The 18,913-nt window shown below is 40.4% G+C and overlaps 1 long non-coding RNA gene across 1 annotated transcript; it reads right to left on the reverse strand.

The window, feature by feature from the left end:
• Positions 1-5,017: 5,017 nt before the first annotated feature.
• LOC140169101 (uncharacterized) lies at positions 5,018-18,698 on the reverse strand. Its single transcript, XR_011861354.1, has 3 exons — positions 18,536-18,698; positions 7,339-7,415; positions 5,018-5,206 (listed from the first exon to the last, which is right to left on the reverse strand). It is a non-coding gene; the product is annotated as an uncharacterized lncRNA (long non-coding RNA).
• Positions 18,699-18,913: the final 215 nt, after the last annotated feature.

The raw sequence follows: 18,913 nt of genomic DNA on the forward strand, positions 1-18,913 counted from the left end.
AGAAAAAGTTGTTGATCCACAAGCCTCAGCACACTTTACTGGTTGGCCACTGATCCATTGTGCCAACCCCCCCGAAAAAGATGTTGATCCACAAGCCTCAGCACACTTTACTGGTTGACCACTACGGCACCATATGTGACCCCTCGGCACAACTGAGCCCGGATGTCGCCAGTGCCACTATTGAGATATGCTCCATCGAACTTAACAATAAACAATAGGAAACAAAGGATTTATTGACTGTTTTATTGATTTTTCACTACTTAAATGTCAAGTACTATAGACATGATATACATCATTTTAAAGCTAATTTCAAGCAAAATATTTTGGTTGAATATTTCAAAAATGATGATTGGCGACTTCAGGGCTCAGTTGTGCCGAGGGGTCACATATCATTCCACAAACCATTACACGACAAAACAGGGACTTGCAGATAAGAAGCGCACACCCTAGACATTCCATAACTAACCTCCGCAGCAGGGTCTGCTCCCCAAAATTTGTACGGGTGAGACCCGGGGGTGAGAACGTAATAAAAAGTAAAAACAAATTTATATATTTGTGACTTGGCAAACATTAATTATGTTGTAATTTATTATTCTCATCTTCTGTGATTATTGTACATACACCTGAAATTGTACACATGATATACATACTTTATAAATCATACATGTACACTTGAAATGCAGGGCTGAAGGCCCGCACCCGGCTACGTTGTATTATAGTGTACACAATAATGTAATCCCACAGACCTGAGGGTCAAAGTGAGTCAATTTTCTGTTAATATTTTAATACATGAGACGAGTCCAAAAGTGTTACACTAGCTATCTTCCAGGGAGTTCTTCTTCCAGCTAGCTACACAACAGCTACACAATGGGCTATATTCCAATTTAAGTCCACACTACCCCTGTGGAAGATACTGGAAATATCTTCCACAGGGGGAGTATGAATTTCAAGTGAAATAAATACATTAGGCAGCTCTGTTTGAATGCCATACGCCCTCTGAGAAAGATTCAACCCGAACCTTCCACAGAGGGAAGATGAGTTTCAAATGGAACTGCCTACATCGTGGTCACATTTATATAAGTACAAAGTAAATTGACCTCAGAAACTGGAGGTATGAGAATAATTATTTCGGTGCAAAGCATGTGTAAATGCTTCTTTGGCGCCCCCCAACTGCTGTGCGATTTGTACTTGCCGAGCACAACACGCTCTTTATGCATCGCGTTTTTTAACAACGCAAAGCCTCGACCCCCAATGCCACATATTTGGTATGTACTTCTATGTGGACAGACTGTAATTTTCTTCATTCCATTTGACTTTCATTAGCATTTTCAAAGTACATGTATGGCAATTTTCAATCTGGGTAAAACTGGTCAAATTCATAAGCCTTTACCCACTTCGTGCAGTGCCATCCTATTGTGTCCGCCATACTCTCCTGGAAGGTACTTGCCAAATCTTCCACAGTGGTAGTGTGGATTTTAAGTGGAATAGCCCAATACATGTACATTGTGCTGGGGTGTTTATGCAGATGCACTGGACATTAGCTGACATTTAATATCAGCAGTCAGTGCAACTGCATTTTTGTAAAGTACCGGTAATATACAATGATTAATTACATTTTATGCAAAGTAAAGAAAACCCTTTTTTTTTTTTTTTTTTTTTTTTTGGGGGTGTTCTTACATTCTAACATTTTATCCAAAATTCTTTTGTCTTGTTACAGATACACTTCATCCAAAATATTTTGGTCCAAAAGATGATGCGTCCACACACACCTACTTTGAGTCCATCAAAAATGTGGTCCAATGTTAGGGACCGATCGTTATTTACGGCAGGGGGATGGGCGTTTAAGAAAATATAGGCCTATCGACAAAAAAAAACGTCTGCTCAAAATTGTCGGATTCCCCGCTTTTTTCCCCCAAATTTCTCCATTTAAACTTAACAATCCCCCTCCTGGTTCAACAAAAAATGTTGCGTTCCCCCCTCAAGACCCCTCAAAAATGGACCAAAATAAAACTGCACAAAATATGAGGGGGGGGGGAGGAAACTATGTTGGATCAAAGTACTTTGGATGAAAGTGGAGGATCCATTACCCAAAAAGGTCCCTTTTTAGTTGCATTTAGGGGTCAAAAACACATGTTTGGTAGAAAGGGTCCTTTTAAAAATAATTTTAGGTAGTGTGTTTAGGGGTCATTTTAGTATAGCTTGGTGTGTTACTCTGGTGTTTTGTAGAGTTTGTGTATTGCATCAGGACCATCATCCAAACTGCTTGTTCAACCCCCCCCCATCAGGCCTGGGTTCCCCAATCATGGTCGGTGCCCCCCAATAGGATTACTCACGCTACACCACTGGCGCATGTGTACACTCTGAAACTCGAGTGCCCCCCTGTTGCATCTAGGATTTTCTCCAGTAGTGGTGTGGAATTAGCAAGAAGTTGTGTAGTGACACAGAGGGTGGGTGTGGGAGGTGTGAAGAGCAAAAGGTAGACATCTAGTAGTAAGAAAAATAAATGTGGTTGCAAATTGCCGGGAGAGACTTGCAGTGCAGCACCTGGGGAGTGGAATGAGGGGTTACTTAGTTGAGAGGTGGGTAGGGCATGTGCTGCAGCTTTGGGATACATTTTTAGGCATTTTTGTATAACTTTGGGGCAATATTCATAAAACTGGTTCAAAGATGCTGCAGTGCATTATGCCAGTTAATAATTAACTGGCATAATGCACTGCAGCATCTTTGAACCAGTTAAATACATGTTCACGTAAACATGCCAATTATAAAATGACTGTCAATATACACACAACTTTAGAACATGTAATCAGTACTGTCAAACAGATGAGATTTGGTCTAGTCAGTTTAGGGAACTAACATTGGACAAAGGTTGTGGAACTGAGGAAATTCCAAATTGTGGCTATGTGCTATGATTAAAGTGGAGCTAACATTCTGGTGAGCATGATCCCAAACTGGATGTCTGAAGAGCATGGAGAGCATGCCTGGAGAGCATGCCTGAAAAAATGTGGAGAATGTGAAATTCCTTCCCAGGAAAATTGGAAATTTGAAGGGAAATTAAGGTCCTTAAACAAACAAATACATGAGATTAATTGCAGTTGCATAGATTTCTTTTTGACATTTTGACATTGGGGGGATGGGGTTGGAAAAGTACAGTGAATCAGGGTCAGAAATTTGCAACCAAGTGCAAGAATCCATTTGGATTCTCCCAGTGGAATTTTGCAAGAATCAATAGATTCTCACCATATAACTTTGTATGATAAATTGAAATATGTGATGGGATCAAGCAACATGAGTCTGATGTCGATCAAAGTAAAAATCCAGTCAGTTTTCAATCTCATTATATGAGGCATTTTCAGGGTTTTATTTTGCTGAAACCCCCATCATAATTAAACTTATGGTTCCAGAAAATACAAAGGAAGATGAATACTGCTATTGATTATATCTCAAAATCAATATTTCCGACATCCGAATAATTTTGCTTGATTGCATAACATATTTACAAGAATCCATTTAGATTATTGCAATTTTGTTGACGAGAATCTTTGCAGGAATGGATTGTCGCCAAATTTCTGATCCTGGTGAATCCAGTACTTTTTGGCGACAGAATAAGTTTATTGTACAAATGCGTGCAAAGCATGCAAAAAAAAAAAAAAATTGCCATTTTGAAGCTGAACTGATGAAATATAGTGAAAAAGTGGAATAAATTTGCACTTTTGGGGGCTAAAATGGCCAAACATAAGGTTACTTTGGTCAGAAACCCACATAAAGGCCTCAAAATTGGTGGGGGTGATTGTATGGACCACCCCCTGGCAAAATATTGGGGGGTATTTCTTGGAGGAATCACAATTTAGATCATCTTCCGAGAAAATTAATGCTCATTTTTCCAGTCTTGCTGGAGAGTCTGAAAATTGGATCCTTGACCGTCACACATGCCGGTACCACTTTCATGTGTCGGAACCCCCATACATTTTGGCCCCCAATGTCTCCATCCAAATACAATAATGGTGAGTTCCCGGGTGAGTTCCCCATGTAGTGTAACCCAGGGAGGTGAAAACTTGACATCTGGAGCATGGGCATCAATTACCTTCAGCAAAATGACCCCAATGATCTGGAGTCCTGACTCTCCTACAACATGTAGCTAGTGTATAAACTAAATATGGAATTTGAATGCTGTTTAAGGGCTGTACAATAATTATGTGTACCCCAGGGTGGTGAATTCTCAAAGTGGTCTGCCAAAATTGCATGCCCCCCCATTTGGCCATGCTAAAAATCTTTGCCCCCCCTTTGATGTGCCAAAAAATCTTTGCCCCCCCCCCCCTTACACACTAAGATTTTGGGGAACCTGAATTTAAAACCTTAAATTGTCTTATCATATAATGCGAGTGCAGTGAGCAGGAAATTTTGCTTATTTGAACATGTTCCTAATGTTTTCCTACACCTTTTTAGTGTGTAATATAGAAACGGTGACAAAAATAACTGTGCCAATTGCTTGCTTGCCCCCCCTTTCAACCTGCAAAAAATGCTTGCTCCCCTTTGTCATTCCAAAAATCTTTGCCCCCCTATAATTCACCACCCCAGGGGTACACATAATTATTGCACCACCCCTTAGAATAATTGTAGCACCATAATTTCTGTCAAAATATCAATTTTTTAGATTGCATCTGAGTCACACAGTTCTGTACAGTTTTATACATGTACATGGCATCGATCTCGATCTTGGTACAACTTCTTCTGTTATCACTCCTCAGTTTTCATTTCTTTCTGTGCAGCATTTTAGCCTGTACAAAAAAATGTATTTCTGGAAGACATACTGTTCCTCACCGTGGCCATCAAATGTTGCAGCGGTTATTAGCAGTGGCGGCGCCATGGGGGGGGGGGGCAAATTGAATTTCAGGGGGAGGAATCAACAAACTTTGCGCATAATTGCCCCAAAAAGTGGTATTTTTCGTAATTTGTGGTTTTTACTGGGGGAAACAGGGGGAAACAAGGGTTCTGACTTGGGGAATTTGACCCCCCCGTGGTGCCACCACTGGTTATTAGTGCAACAGGCTGGGTCGCTTACTGTAATTTCTGATTTCCATTCTCATCTCCTCCCTGAACCTGCTCATAGTGCACAGATTTGAGGCAACACATGGTCTTCAAGTTCAAGCAGCTTTAAACTTAGCTTGGACATCTGGAAGACCCCATACTCGTTAAATAGATGTCTCTGTGGAAATATAATACAAACAAATTCAAGAATAAGAATTTGTGAAAGGAGACTTATTAACAGGTGCTTTCAACCTACTTAGCGCCCCTCTCCTAATAAACGCCCACTATAAAACTTTCCTTGTGACAACCCGGTGGGGTCACTCAACTTGCAATACTGACCGCACGATCGTTACCAAAATCAAGGAAAAAGGGGTCATTTTTAGGGCATGACCGCGGACAAAATTGTCCGTGAAATTGGAAAAATAGGGGTGTGTTATTGCACAAATGTCTGCGAAAAAAAAAAGGGGTTCTTATTATTTTCTCCTGATCCCGTGGCCAGATAAAAAATCACAGGAATAAATTTGGTTTCCTACTTTGTACTCATCCCGTGATCAATATTGTTCTCGGTTCTGATTTCTATGCAAGGGGTACTACTTGAATTCTGTGATGCCCTTGTTAATTACTGAAAAAAAACCATTCATAGGCCTAAAAATCCCTTCCTTGAAATGTTGAAATAGGGTCAAAATTGCAAATGTGTCCTCGGAAACTAAAAAATAGGGGCGTTTCAGAGTACCATTTTGTCCTTGTTTTGGAGTAAATAAGGGGTAAAATTTCATGATTTGTCCTTGAAATCGACTGCAAAAGGGGGTAATTTGTACTTGTGGTAACGGTCCTATGCGTCCCCCCTGCCAGGGAGTGACCCCACCGGGTGTGACAACTGTCTGAGTGCCCACCACAACAAAATAATTTAACAAATGTCTGAATAAAATTGCCTTTAAAATCTTTCCAGGATTCTTGTGATTTTGAGGTTTTTTTGTTCGTAATTTAAAGCCATGATGTTGTAACATTTGATGAGGAAAGTGCCCGGGGGGTGGGGGGTACTCAAATTTGGTTTTGGTAGGGACGTGCCGCTGGGAATTTGAAAGTGGACCCATAAATATACCAATTTTTCAAGAAATTTGGACCCATTAATATACCAAAAGTCAAAAATTTCGGCAGAATTTAACCCAAATTGTCCTAGTTTTTTTTTTAAAATTTTGAAAATTTTGGCTAAATTAACGAAAAATTGGGCTATTTTCCGAAAAAATTGAGAAAATTTTGAAAAAAGGACCCATTCATATACCAAAATAGGCTTTGAAAAAGGGGTCATTGATATAGAGGCTGAAAATGCTACCCATATTTGCGGCACGTCCCCGTATGGTCATTTGTACTGAGAACCCCCCCCCCCCGGGGGAAAGTGCCCTCAACACTTAACTTTTTCAAAATTCTGTTTTTTACATGACTTTGATGACTGTAATGTACCGGGGAAATGTACTTACTAACACACCCATCAAGACTAAAGGTGCTGTAGTTTTGACGAAATCCGAGATTTTGAATAAAGCGCAGGAACCCACGTTTAATTATTATAATACTATGGCAATATTAGTCAAACGCATATGCATTGTTCATGACACAGTACATTCATGTTGTGAGGGACAGTCTTACACACACATCAAAGGACCGTGCCGTAGCATGACCGACGGAGTGATACGCATTGCCAACATCGGTGCTGGTAGTAAATGCCAATTTTCTTTGCTTTACGTCAGTTGTTCGGCTCAAAATTAAAAGGGGATAACAGCTGACATTTTATGGAAAGGAAATACTAATCTATTTTGTATGGAAATATTACAATATGGCTTTAATAAGTGCCCCCCCCCCCCAAGTGACTCACAGGGCACTTATGTCGAATATGGTACATACATATATTCGAGATGTGTGGGCCAAAACACTTGTAAATGGGGGGTGAAACCAAATTTTGTATCCCTCTGAAGGGGGCCTAAAATCGGCTTAATTGGTCTTGTAGACCATGAGTTTACACTATTTTCTAAAGGGTTTGACATACATTTTTCATGACCAAAAAAGACCCTGAACAAAAATTTCATGTAAATTGATCTTTAAAATATATCACCCCCTCTAACAAGTGTCTGTGAATGTGAAATCAGATGATCTTGCTTTAAAGGGGCATTTTGTGATTCTGGCATTCTCTATTTTAATATGGTATGGTTCAACAGATATCCACTAAAAAGGCTTATTTTCAAAATTTCATTGGAATTCGAAAATTGGATTTGTGAGTATTCAATGTGTAATTGCAATATTGTAACTAGCACTTACCCGTAGGCGATATCTGTCTCAGTTAGGTAACAGCATGGTAACAGGCAGAAAATACAAATAGGACATTGTCTTCAAATCTGCAAAAAAGGTATGCAACCAAACATTATGTCACCTGTGTGTTGTTTCAAATAGAGTGCCATCTGTGCATACACACATGGTGGTGTTACCAGCAGCATAAAAACAAAACTCCCTTCAGGGTTCGCATGTACTACGGTACCTCACACGAATAAGTTAGGTGTGCATGATTCCAAACTGCCACTGCGAAAAATGCTCATGTGTTTAATCTCAACTTGACATGAGACACACTTTTGCGTACCTTCGTACTTGTCTCAAGTTGAGAGCAACGTTACGCCATATTGAATGTCACTATGGCAGGTTCAAATCGCGCCGGCTAAACCTAAACCTGTGGAGCTTTAATACATACCTTATATGTGTAGTTCAAGGGTAATTTTATTGTATGCTAGCAGCTAGCGCAAACACATACATGCACTCCATTTCATGTTAATGAACAGCTTTGTCAGTACTAAAGTTATTTTTTTATTACCGTACTTTCATGGTCCGGGTTCACGCTGGTGAATTGCGATCGCGTAGAAGTGACAAGGTCGCCTACTACGCGCCGCGCCGATGACCAATGGGTCAACCGGCTTGTTGTCAAGTGCGTTGTCAGCCAATCAGCATGATTGTTTATTTCTTCTGTGTGTACGCTCGTCTACACTTGGCCCACAGCTTGGACCACGGAAGTAATAAAAAATTAACTTTCGAGTAGTAGAAACTAGTAGTCCTACAGTACAAATTTCAATTTAATGAACACAGTCTGCCTTTCAACAGCTTTACGCAATCCAACTGCGATCGTATATTGCGTATTTCATAACTGTTGCGTAACTGTTGATGCCATTTACCAAAATCAAAGTTTGTTTAAGTGTTGTGCATCCTTAATCATTGCATTCCTATGGCATGTTTATTTATGTGATGAGCGCCCTTGAAGTATAAGCTAAACATAGCCTGCAGCCCATCAATCACATGTAATTTGGTGCCGAATTTGGCACTGGAGGCTGTCATCTTGGTTGTTGATGTATTGTAGTGTAGAAGCTCTCGGTAAAGATACAATTAATCTTTACCTGAACCAACATAATTAGTATTTGTGACAAGAACTAGAAGAAGAATAGCAAGTGAAGATAATAAACATCATCAAGATACGTTTCAGCTAAAGTGTATCCTTGGATTTGTGATGATTTGTGTCACTTTTTTGTTGTTGGTTCCGAGTCATCGAAGATTGTATTATTTAGTACCAAGCTTCTGTTAACCAGGGAGCAAAGCAAGTTTGCCCCTACATTTGTAAAGATTAATTTTCTGTAAAAAGATGCTATAGTTGGTAAATAGTTACCAAATAAAGGTTCAGTTGAGCGTCTGTTTTGTAAGCTTACCTAAAAATAGCTAAAAGCTTAAGGTCGTGTCAGCAGTGTAAACATAAACATTGCATTGGCACAGACAGTCACCACAGCCTCCAGTCATGTCAGACGTCACTGAATATAGCAAATATTAATGAGTGTGCATGTAGATAAATGCACATTTGGTAGAAGCTTAAGGATTAGAACTTCAAAGAAGTTATTGAGGCCTATGAATCCGAATCGTAGAAATCAAAATAAAGATATCAGTAGTAGCTGCCTGTATGTACATTTCTAACACAGACATTAGATCTCTTGCACCGTTGTGCAGGAATGACTTGTAGAATCAAAAGCACAAACTGACACGGGACTACTACTGAAAAATAGCTTTGTGGTATTTTAATAAATATCTAATTAAGGGGTAACAAGTTTACTCCCGCGAGTCGCTTACGACAATTCGCGAGTCGCTTACGACAATCGCGAGTCGCTTACGACAATTCGCGAGTCGCTTACGACAATTTGTGAGTCGATTACGACAATTCAAATAAAGTTTGGTAGTAAAGTGCCTGCATGTACGCCTCTAATACTGACATTCGTATTTATTTTAGGTTTCGACACATGTAGCCTCACAAAGCACACTTTACACAGGTCCTACGTATAGTTTCTCACATAAATTAGTGAACCGTTGTTCACTTTAAAAAAATATTTGCGCTTCGTTGCTTGCATCGGCGTCGTTTCGTTAATTCGTTCGTTTCGGTACTATCGAAAACATCATGTCGAGTCATAAAAGCGGTTCCGAATTAAGAAGCAGAAGATCTTATAAAAGTGATGCATTATCTAAAAGTACAGAATATGCTTTATTGCAAGCTGCAACTCGAAAGGTAGAGCTAGAATGTCGTGCCAAAGCATTGAAGGAAAAACAAGCTCTAGAAAGTGAGGAATTTAATATCCAAGCCAGGGCAAGGGACTTGCAACAACAAAGAGAGTGGTTGGAAATGAAGACTGAAATAAACATAGAGCAAGCCAAAATAGATGTATTGGAGGATTATGAACATAAATCCCAGAGCTTAAGAAGTAGACCAAAATCGGTGCTTGATGACCTCACAGAAGCTCAACCAGATACAAACACATCAGTGAGGCAGTGGTTGAACCACAACACTAGAGAAGGTCAAGAAATTGATGGCAAGTTCCTAGCTAAACATGATACAATTGGTGCTGTAGGTCTAAATCCAGGGCAAGACCAAAATACACACATGTGGAGTTGGGACCTGCAAAAGAGCAGCCAGCAGTGGGCATGACTACTGATGGTAAAGTACATACTGATTTAGGTCAACAAGTTCAACCAAGAAGCAGGTTAACAACCAGTCAAGTTATGCAAGTCAACTTTCCACCACCAAGTGAAGTCTTGTTTCCTGCAGCAGCACCTGAGGAATCAGAGAGTACAGGGGCAGAATACCCCCACATTATTTGTCTGCCACTAAATATGAAAATATTGATGAACAGTATGGTCAAGAACAGTACAGTGAACAGTATGAACATGAAGGGCCTTCATCAGTAAAGTACGGTCATAGAGTAACTTTGTCACCAGAGCCTGATGTGAAGAAAAAACAAGTCATGTTGCCACGGCAACATGTAACAAGCGAGCCAACAGAAGTTAAAGAAGAAGATACCGGCATGACCAGTAACATAGAAAATTTGGCACGCAACCAAGACAACTTGACAAGGCTGCTGGTAGAGCAACATAAACAAGCAAGTCTACCAAAACGCACCCTTCAGGCATTTACGGGAGACCCGCTTCTGTATATTACTTTTATAAGAGCCTTCGAATTCATAATCGAAAATAAGAGCAAAAGTAATAGAGACCGTCTGTACTATCTTGAACAGTACACAAGAGGTGAAGCCAACAGTTTGGTGAAAAGTTGTATTCACATGGATGATGAGGTTGGTTACCTGGAAGCAAAAAGGTTGCTGGAAAGGAAATATGGTAATAAGCACAAGATTGCAGAGGCTTACTTAGCGAAGATGAGGCAGTGGCCGAATGTGAAAGGTGATAGTTCAGGGCTACAAGATTTGTCACTATTTTTGTTAGAATGCAAAAATACCATGACCAGCCTGGGCTATACTAATGAGTTGCAAAGTACAGCAAACATTAGAATGTTGATGATGAAGTTACCATATAGTATGAGAGACAGATGGAGGAGACAAGTAGATTATGTAGAAGAAGAAAGAAACAAAGTGGTAACATTTGAAGACTTCACCTCCTTTCTAGAAAAACAGGCTAGAATCGCAACTAATGCTGCCTACGGTAGAAGTGTGACGGAGAAGGAAGATAGTACTAAGAAGGAAGAAAGGGTAAAAAACCCAAACTATCAGACTTATAAAGCTAGAAGAAATCTAGCAACAAACACAGAAGCTGTGTCGGCAAGTGTGACATCAAATAGTCCAGGAGCCAGACCAAATGTAATGTCAAATAGTCCAGGAGCCAGACCAAATGTAATGTCATATAGTCCAGGAGCCAGGCCAAATGTGTTGTCAAGTAGCCCAGGAGCCGACAAGCCGTGTACATATTGCAAGGGTAAAGATCACACCATGGAAATGTGTAACAAATTGAAGGAAAAGCCTATAAGTGACCGGTTGCAGTATCTAAGAGAGTTGGGAGTTTGTTTTGGCTGCCTAAAGAAAGCAACACATTACAGTAAAATCTGCAAATACAAGCTTACCTGCAAGACATGTAAAAAGCGCCATCCAACAGTGCTACATGTGAAACAGGAAGAGACACAGAAGTCTGGTGAAGTTGCTAATCAGACATGTGGGCTTACAGGCGCCGGAGTTAAATCTAGCGAATCATATCCCACAATTATACCAGTCATAGTCTACTCAAGAGTTTCCAGAATGTCTGTAGAAACATATGCCTATCTCGACAACGGCAGTGATGCTGTATTCTGTTCTGAAAGGCTGCAAAAGGAACTACATGTTAAGGGCAAGAAAACCAAGTTGGAAATTGAAACCATAACAGATGATATCATAGTAGACAGTGAAATCATCCAAGATTTAGAAGTTTCTGACATGAACAGAAATAATATCATCTCTCTTCCAAAGGCATACACACAAGATAAGATCCCTGGTGACTTGGCTGACATTATCAACCAGGATGATATTGATGCAATTCCATATATGGAAGAAGTTAAGCTAGGAAGATTAAGTGATGAATCTCAATGCCATATTGGTCTCCTCATAGGAAATAATGTGCCTAAAGCATTTGAGCCAATACATGTAGTAAATAGCCAAGGTGAAGGACCTTTCGCCTGCCAAACTAGACTCGGATGGACAGTGTATGGTGTCAAAAATAAAGAACACAAAAGGACATCAGTAATCCACAGAATTAAAGCACATGACACTATTGACCAGCAATTAGAGAAACTCTACAATGCTGAGTTCAATGAGCGAATCATTGACGATAAACCAGAGAGAAGCGTGAGTGAAGGACAATTCCTAAACAAAGTAGAAGCATCAATCAAGTATGTAGATGGGCACTACCAAGTAGGTTTCCTGCTCAAAGATGATGACATGAAATTGCCGAACAATATACATCAAGCCGAATTGCGAGCATGCCATCTGAAGAGGAAGTTAGAAAGGACTCGGTTTTCAACGACCAATACACTGCATTCATGAATGATATGTTTAAAAATGATTATGCAGAAGAAGTGCCCAAAGATGCAGCCAATAGAAAGGATGGCAAGGTGTGGTACGTCCCCCACCATGGGGTGTTTCACCCCACCAAGGGCAAGCTGCGAGTTGTATTTGATTGTGCGGCGAAGTACATGGGCCAGTCTTTAAACTCACAATTACTAAAAGGACCCGACTTGACAAGCAACTTGGTAGGTGTGTTGACGAGGTTTAGAGAGCACCCTGTTGGAGTTGTAGCAGATATAAAAGCAATGTACCATCAAGTGCGTGTACCAGAATCAGACAGAGACTTAGTAAGATTTCTATGGTGGCCCTACGGTGACCTGAGTCTGCCTCTGAAGGAATATAGGATGAATGTGCACTTGTTCGGCGCAACTTCGTCACCTTCATGTGCGAATTTTGCACTGAGAAAGACCGCTGATGATGGTAAGGAGAAATACAGTGAAGAAGTATGCAACACAGTGCTGTCCAACTTTTATGTCGATGACTACCTCAAATCTATCGAAAGTGAAAGCAAAGCTATTCAACTCGTCAGTGATCTCACCAATTTGTGTAAGGATGGTGGTTTCAAGTTGACCAAGTGGTTGAGTAACTCAAGAGAAGTGTTGCAGTCAGTTCCTGAAGACGATAGAGCTGAGACTACAAAGACACTAGATTTGAAGAATGAAGAGTTACCATCAGAAAAGGTGCTGGGGTTGCTATGGTCACCAGAAACCGACAGGTTTGGCTTCCATATTAAAGTGAAAGAGAGACCTCCTACCAGAAGAGGCATCCTAGCAACTGTAAGCTCCATCTATGACCCGCTAGGATTTGTTGCTCCAGCAATCCTGCCAGCAAAACAAATATTGCAGAACTTAAGCAAGCTGCAGCTTGGTTGGGATGAGTCTATTCCTAGTGAGCTTCTGACCCGTTGGGAAAGATGGCTTGATGAAGTACCGAAATTGTCAGATTTCACCATCGAAAGATGTTTCAAGCCCAAGGACTTTGAAGAAAGTGAAGTCCAGATGCACCACTTCTGTGATGCAAGTCAGAAGGGGTATGGTTCAGTGAGTTACTTACGATTCGTTAATGAGATGGGTCAAGTGCATCTTACTCTCCTGACAGCCAAGGCAAGAGTTGCTCCCTTGAAGATTATAACTATACCTCGCCTAGAGTTAACTGCAGCTGCTATGGCAGTAAAGGTCAACAACATGTTGCAAAGGGAACTACAGTTGAAAGTCGAAAGCACATACTTCTGGACTGATAGTCAGACCGTGATCAAGTATATTAACAATGACACCGCCAGATTCCACACCTTTGTGGCTAATCGAGTCGCATTGATTAGAGATGGCTCCCAGCCACACCAATGGAAGTATGTAGGAACCAGCTCAAACCCTGCAGACGACTGCTCAAGGGGCTTAGCCGTTGATTGCTTCCTCAAGAATAGAAGGTGGACTGATGGTCCAGACTTCTTACACAAAGCAGAAAACCAGTGGCCAAAGACTACCATTGGAAACAGCGCTGAAGAGCTAGCTGATGATCCAGAAGTTAAAAAGAAATTAGTAGTCAACACAGCGTTGACAGAAGAAGCAACAGATACAATGGAGAAACTACTTACACGATTCTCCTCATGGTATCGACTTTGTCGTTGTGTTGCATGGATCCTCAGAGTCAAGAAATATCTCCGTAAGATCTGTCATGATAGAGATGATGATAGAGTTGATGATAGAGTTGATGATAGAGTTGATAATGGAGATGATGATGGTAGAAAGAATGATGAGAATGAAGAGCATGGCAACATTACAGATTTGCTTAATGTTGCTGACATGCAAGAAGCAGAAAGAGCTGTGATAGTATATGTCCAAACCAAGGCATATCCAGAAGAAATTATGACACTAAAAGAGCTGCAATTGAGAAGTAATGACAGTCAGCCAGAAGACGACTTGCGACAAGTTAGCAAGATTAAGAAAGCAAGTCCTCTCTACAGACTTAATCCATTTATAGAAGATGGAGTAATCAGAGTAGGTGGTCGACTGGCTAAGTCAGCTCTACCTGAAAAGACAAAATTTCCATCAATCATACCAAAGAAGTCCCACATTGCAAAGTTGATTTTACATGACGTCCATGAAGCAACTGGACATGGGGGCAGAAACCACATGTTGGCTCATCTGCACAAGAAGTACTGGATAACAAATGCCAATGCAGCAGCTAGAAAGGTTATCAACAGTTGCATCACCTGCAGAAAGAGGAATGCAAAAGTACAACAGCAGATGATGAGTGATCTTCCCAAAGACAGAGTCACTCCAGGAGAGCCACCATTTTCAAGAGTTGGAATGGACTATTTCGGTCCACTAGAAGTTAAACAAGGCCGTAGTATAGTCAAGCGATATGGTGTAGTGTTCGTCTGCCTTGCATCCAAAGCCATACACATTGAAATGGCAGCGTCTTTGGATACCGATGCCTGCGTAAATGTCATACGACGATTCGTGTCCAGAAGAGGCCAAGTGAAACAGATCCGCTCTGACAATGGCACCAATTTGATAGGGGCAGAAAGAGAGTTACGCCGAGAAATTGCAGCTTGGAATCAAGACAGAATCCATGACTACCTTCTGCAAAGAGAGATTGAGTGGACCTTTAATCCACCAGCAGGAAGTCACCATGGAGGCATCTGGGAACGTCAAATACGAACAATCAGGAAAGTGATGTGCTCTGTTATAAAGGAACAAATACTAACAGATGACTCTCTTCATACATTACTGTGTGAGATAGAAGCCATAGTTAACAGCCGACCACTCACCAATGTTCCTGGAGAAGTATCTGATTTAGAGCCACTTACACCAAATCACCTTCTTCAACTAAAGAGTGACATGATCTTACCACCAGCCACTGCAGGAAAGCTGAGTCAGTATGCCAAGCGTCGGTGGAGGCAAGTCCAGTATCTGGCAGACCTGTTTTGGCGCAGATGGATCAAAGAATACCTTCCTCAGTTACAACAAAGACAAAAGTGGATTCATCCACAGCGAAATGCCAAGGTGGGAGATGTCGTCATGGTTGTAAATGAATCTACACCCAGAAACGTCTGGCCGCTAGGAAGGGTGATTGAAACTCTCCCAGCAAGTGATGGACTGGTTCGACGTGTGCGAGTGAAAACTAGGACAAGCATTCTCACCAGACCCATTGATAAACTGTGTTTGCTGTTGGAATCAGAAGTCCCAGATCAAGATATAGGAGTGAAGAAAGATTCTACTTCAGCTCATCCACCAGTACCAACACTGGGTAACCCAAGTACCAAGCCTAAAACTACGTCCAGTGCTACCAACAATGAAACTGTATCAGTGTCAGGTACTCCAGAAGCAAGACCACGACGATCATTGAAACCAGTGAAACGCCTGGACTTGTAAAGAACTAAAGAACTTATAGTGTTATAACAACAAGTCAATGAAACCGTTATAACCAAAAGGTATCAGCTAAGCTAAATTGCCACTTAGTCTGGAGGCTAAGCTACGGATCAGCTGATATATAAAATAAGACTAAACATCAGTTTACGTTAAATTGCCATGAAAGGCAAGCTGACACCTTGCTTTCACTTTGGAACAACTGATGCAAACTGTCAAATTCATCATGAGATCTACCAGATGTGATGACGGATGAACCTATCTGTACTACAGATGTGAAGACTGGTGATTCGTCTCTACAGCGACGTGTCTGCGTTTAGTGTGAAGTTGCCAGATTCGTATACAACTCATCGTCAAGATCAAGAATGAACATGTTTGACACCTACATCACCACATCTGTGAATTTGATTTTGTAAAGAAGAATCCTATGCATGCAATTTGTACCGATGGAACCAGTGTGCATCATTAGCAAGTTTGTTTAAAGTTTGGTACACCACAGGCCCATGGAGTTTTAATTTGCAAGATTCTACATCGTATTCTACTGCTTAAAATGTGTGCACAATTTGTCGGTTGTGTACAGTGATCTACATGTAATCCATATTTGGGATACACATTTGAAAGTAATGTTCTCTGCGTGTATTTTGGAATCTCGATAATGCTCAAATTTGATTTCTCTTGAAATTGTTGCTCTGCTATTAATCAAAGGGTATGCATGATCGAGGTCTGAAATAATTTCACTCAAGTTTGTAATTGTGTATTTCTATCTACATGTACTTTGCAAGTAAATGCATCCTATCAGCATCTGGTGTTTTGACTATAACCCGGATTGACTGAATTTGCAAATTTGGGCCATGGCTGCTATGGTTGTGCACAGGCAGTCATATTATATCAAGTTGTGTTTCTCTCATGGCTGCTATGGTTGTGCACAGGCAGTCATATTATATCAAGTTGTATTCTCATTTACAAGGTGTACCAAACAATATATTCGCATGCAAAGAGTTATGTACTTTGATTGAAAGGACAGCAACAGACTGCATTTCTAGTTTACAAACTAAACATTGTGTGTTCATGTTGATATGTTGTGATCATGTTGCACTTGAATAGTATCTCCCATGTATTCAGTTGGCTTTTCCAATCTCACCAAAATTTTGCCTTTTGTGTGGGCTTTTGTTTGGTTTTGTTTCAAGTAATTTTGGTTGGCATGGGCGGTTATCTCTTGAGTGCAGCATCATCTATCTTGAATGTAAAATGAAGCTAAATAATTCTTTCATGTGAAGTTAAAATCACTTTTTGAAATTTCCGAAACTCAGTTTATTTTTTCTTTTGGATCTAATCACTTGAAATTTTTGAAATGTTTTTTTGTTTTGAATCATAGCATTGATGCAAGTTTTTATCACACAAGTGAATCTCAGATAAAGGTTTTTTGATTTCACAAATTTATTCATGTTTCAAAATCAGTCAAGTTTGATGTTTGAAGTTTAAGGGGTCACAAAGGCACCTCTTGTAAAAGGTTCAGTTTTGTCAGTAAATGGCACACCAAAACTATGTTTTAAGAAGTAATTGTTGCTGGTAGCAGACAATTAGGCGCCGGAATGTTGATGCCATTTACCAAAATCAAAGTTTGTTTAAGTGTTGTGCATCCTTAATCATTGCATTCCTATGGCATGTTTATTTATGTGATGAGCGCCCTTGAAGTATAAGCTAAACATAGCCTGCAGCCCATCAATCACATGTAATTTGGTGCCGAATTTGGCACTGGAGGCTGTCATCTTGGTTGTTGATGTATTGTAGTGTAGAAGCTCTCGGTAAAGATACAATTAATCTTTACCTGAACCAACATAATTAGTATTTGTGACAAGAACTAGAAGAAGAATAGCAAGTGAAGATAATAAACATCATCAAGATACGTTTCAGCTAAAGTGTATCCTTGGATTTGTGATGATTTGTGTCACTTTTTTGTTGTTGGTTCCGAGTCATCGAAGATTGTATTATTTAGTACCAAGCTTCTGCTAACCAGGGGAGCAAAGCAAGTTTGCCCCTACACTAACCATGCAATCACAAGTGAGTTGGCATTATCGAAATACAATTCGGTGGTTGGCATGGTTGGATTCACTTCCGCATTACCTACGGCTACGCAGTAACAGTCGCATGCTCTGGCGTACATCATGCAGTGTACGCAATTGTCACACTATGTCAGGCAGTGTTCATTCAATTGAAATTTCTACTGTATGAGTAATTAATCATAACTTTTTTGAGGGGTTGGAGCAATTTAATGTAAACATGCGTATTTATTGTCTTCAGCATTTTAATATAGGCGCTCTAAATCAGTACCGTATACTTCAGTGCCAACAACACCCTATAGTTGGAATTCCAATTGAATGAACGCAGCTTTCAATAGCGTGACAATTTTTTGCGTACACTGCGCGATGTACGCCAGCGTGTGCGACTGTGCGTGAACGCGAAAGTTAATGCAACCAAGGTCGTGCGTTCGCGTTGTAGTTTGAAATATGTGACTTACGATCGCGGTTGTGTTGAGTGCAGCTGTTGAAAGCTGCGTTCATTCAATTGGAATTCTTACAATAGTAGTACCCTCACACAGTTCAGTTGACAATGACATCAATGGTTGATTACAAGCTTAAATATTTCCAAATTCAAATTGGACACAGTTGCACTACAGCATGTGCTGCAAGATAGGCTATAATAGACCTTTTTAAACAATGCGATTTATATGGCTATGATGTGAACAAATACCTTATTAGAAGATCCTTCAGCCAAATCCTTTGGTTGTTCCCCTGATCCAGCATACAACAGGAACAGGAAGTCCATCATATTACGACGACAGGTTCTCTCCAAATTGTATTTGTTTTTGTGGCGTCATGTGACCATGGTGTGATAGCCCGTAGCTCCCTGTGTACGTGTGTGAACCCGCTCGTCCGTCAAACCGGTGCCTTGCTCTGAAATGACACTGCTGTCATTTTTTGCTCCGTAACATTACTTTTAGTTATCCAGTCCTGCGTTTCACGTTATGGTGAAATAAAACCCCTTATTAAAGCTTATTTTTAATTTTCAGAGTTTAAAATCAAAAATTGAGGCCACAATAGAGTAGTTTGTGGGGTAATTTCGCACGAA

Source organism: Amphiura filiformis, chromosome 14, assembly GCF_039555335.1.
Source record: "Amphiura filiformis chromosome 14, Afil_fr2py, whole genome shotgun sequence".
NCBI classification, from domain to species: Eukaryota; Metazoa; Echinodermata; class Ophiuroidea; order Amphilepidida; family Amphiuridae; genus Amphiura; species Amphiura filiformis.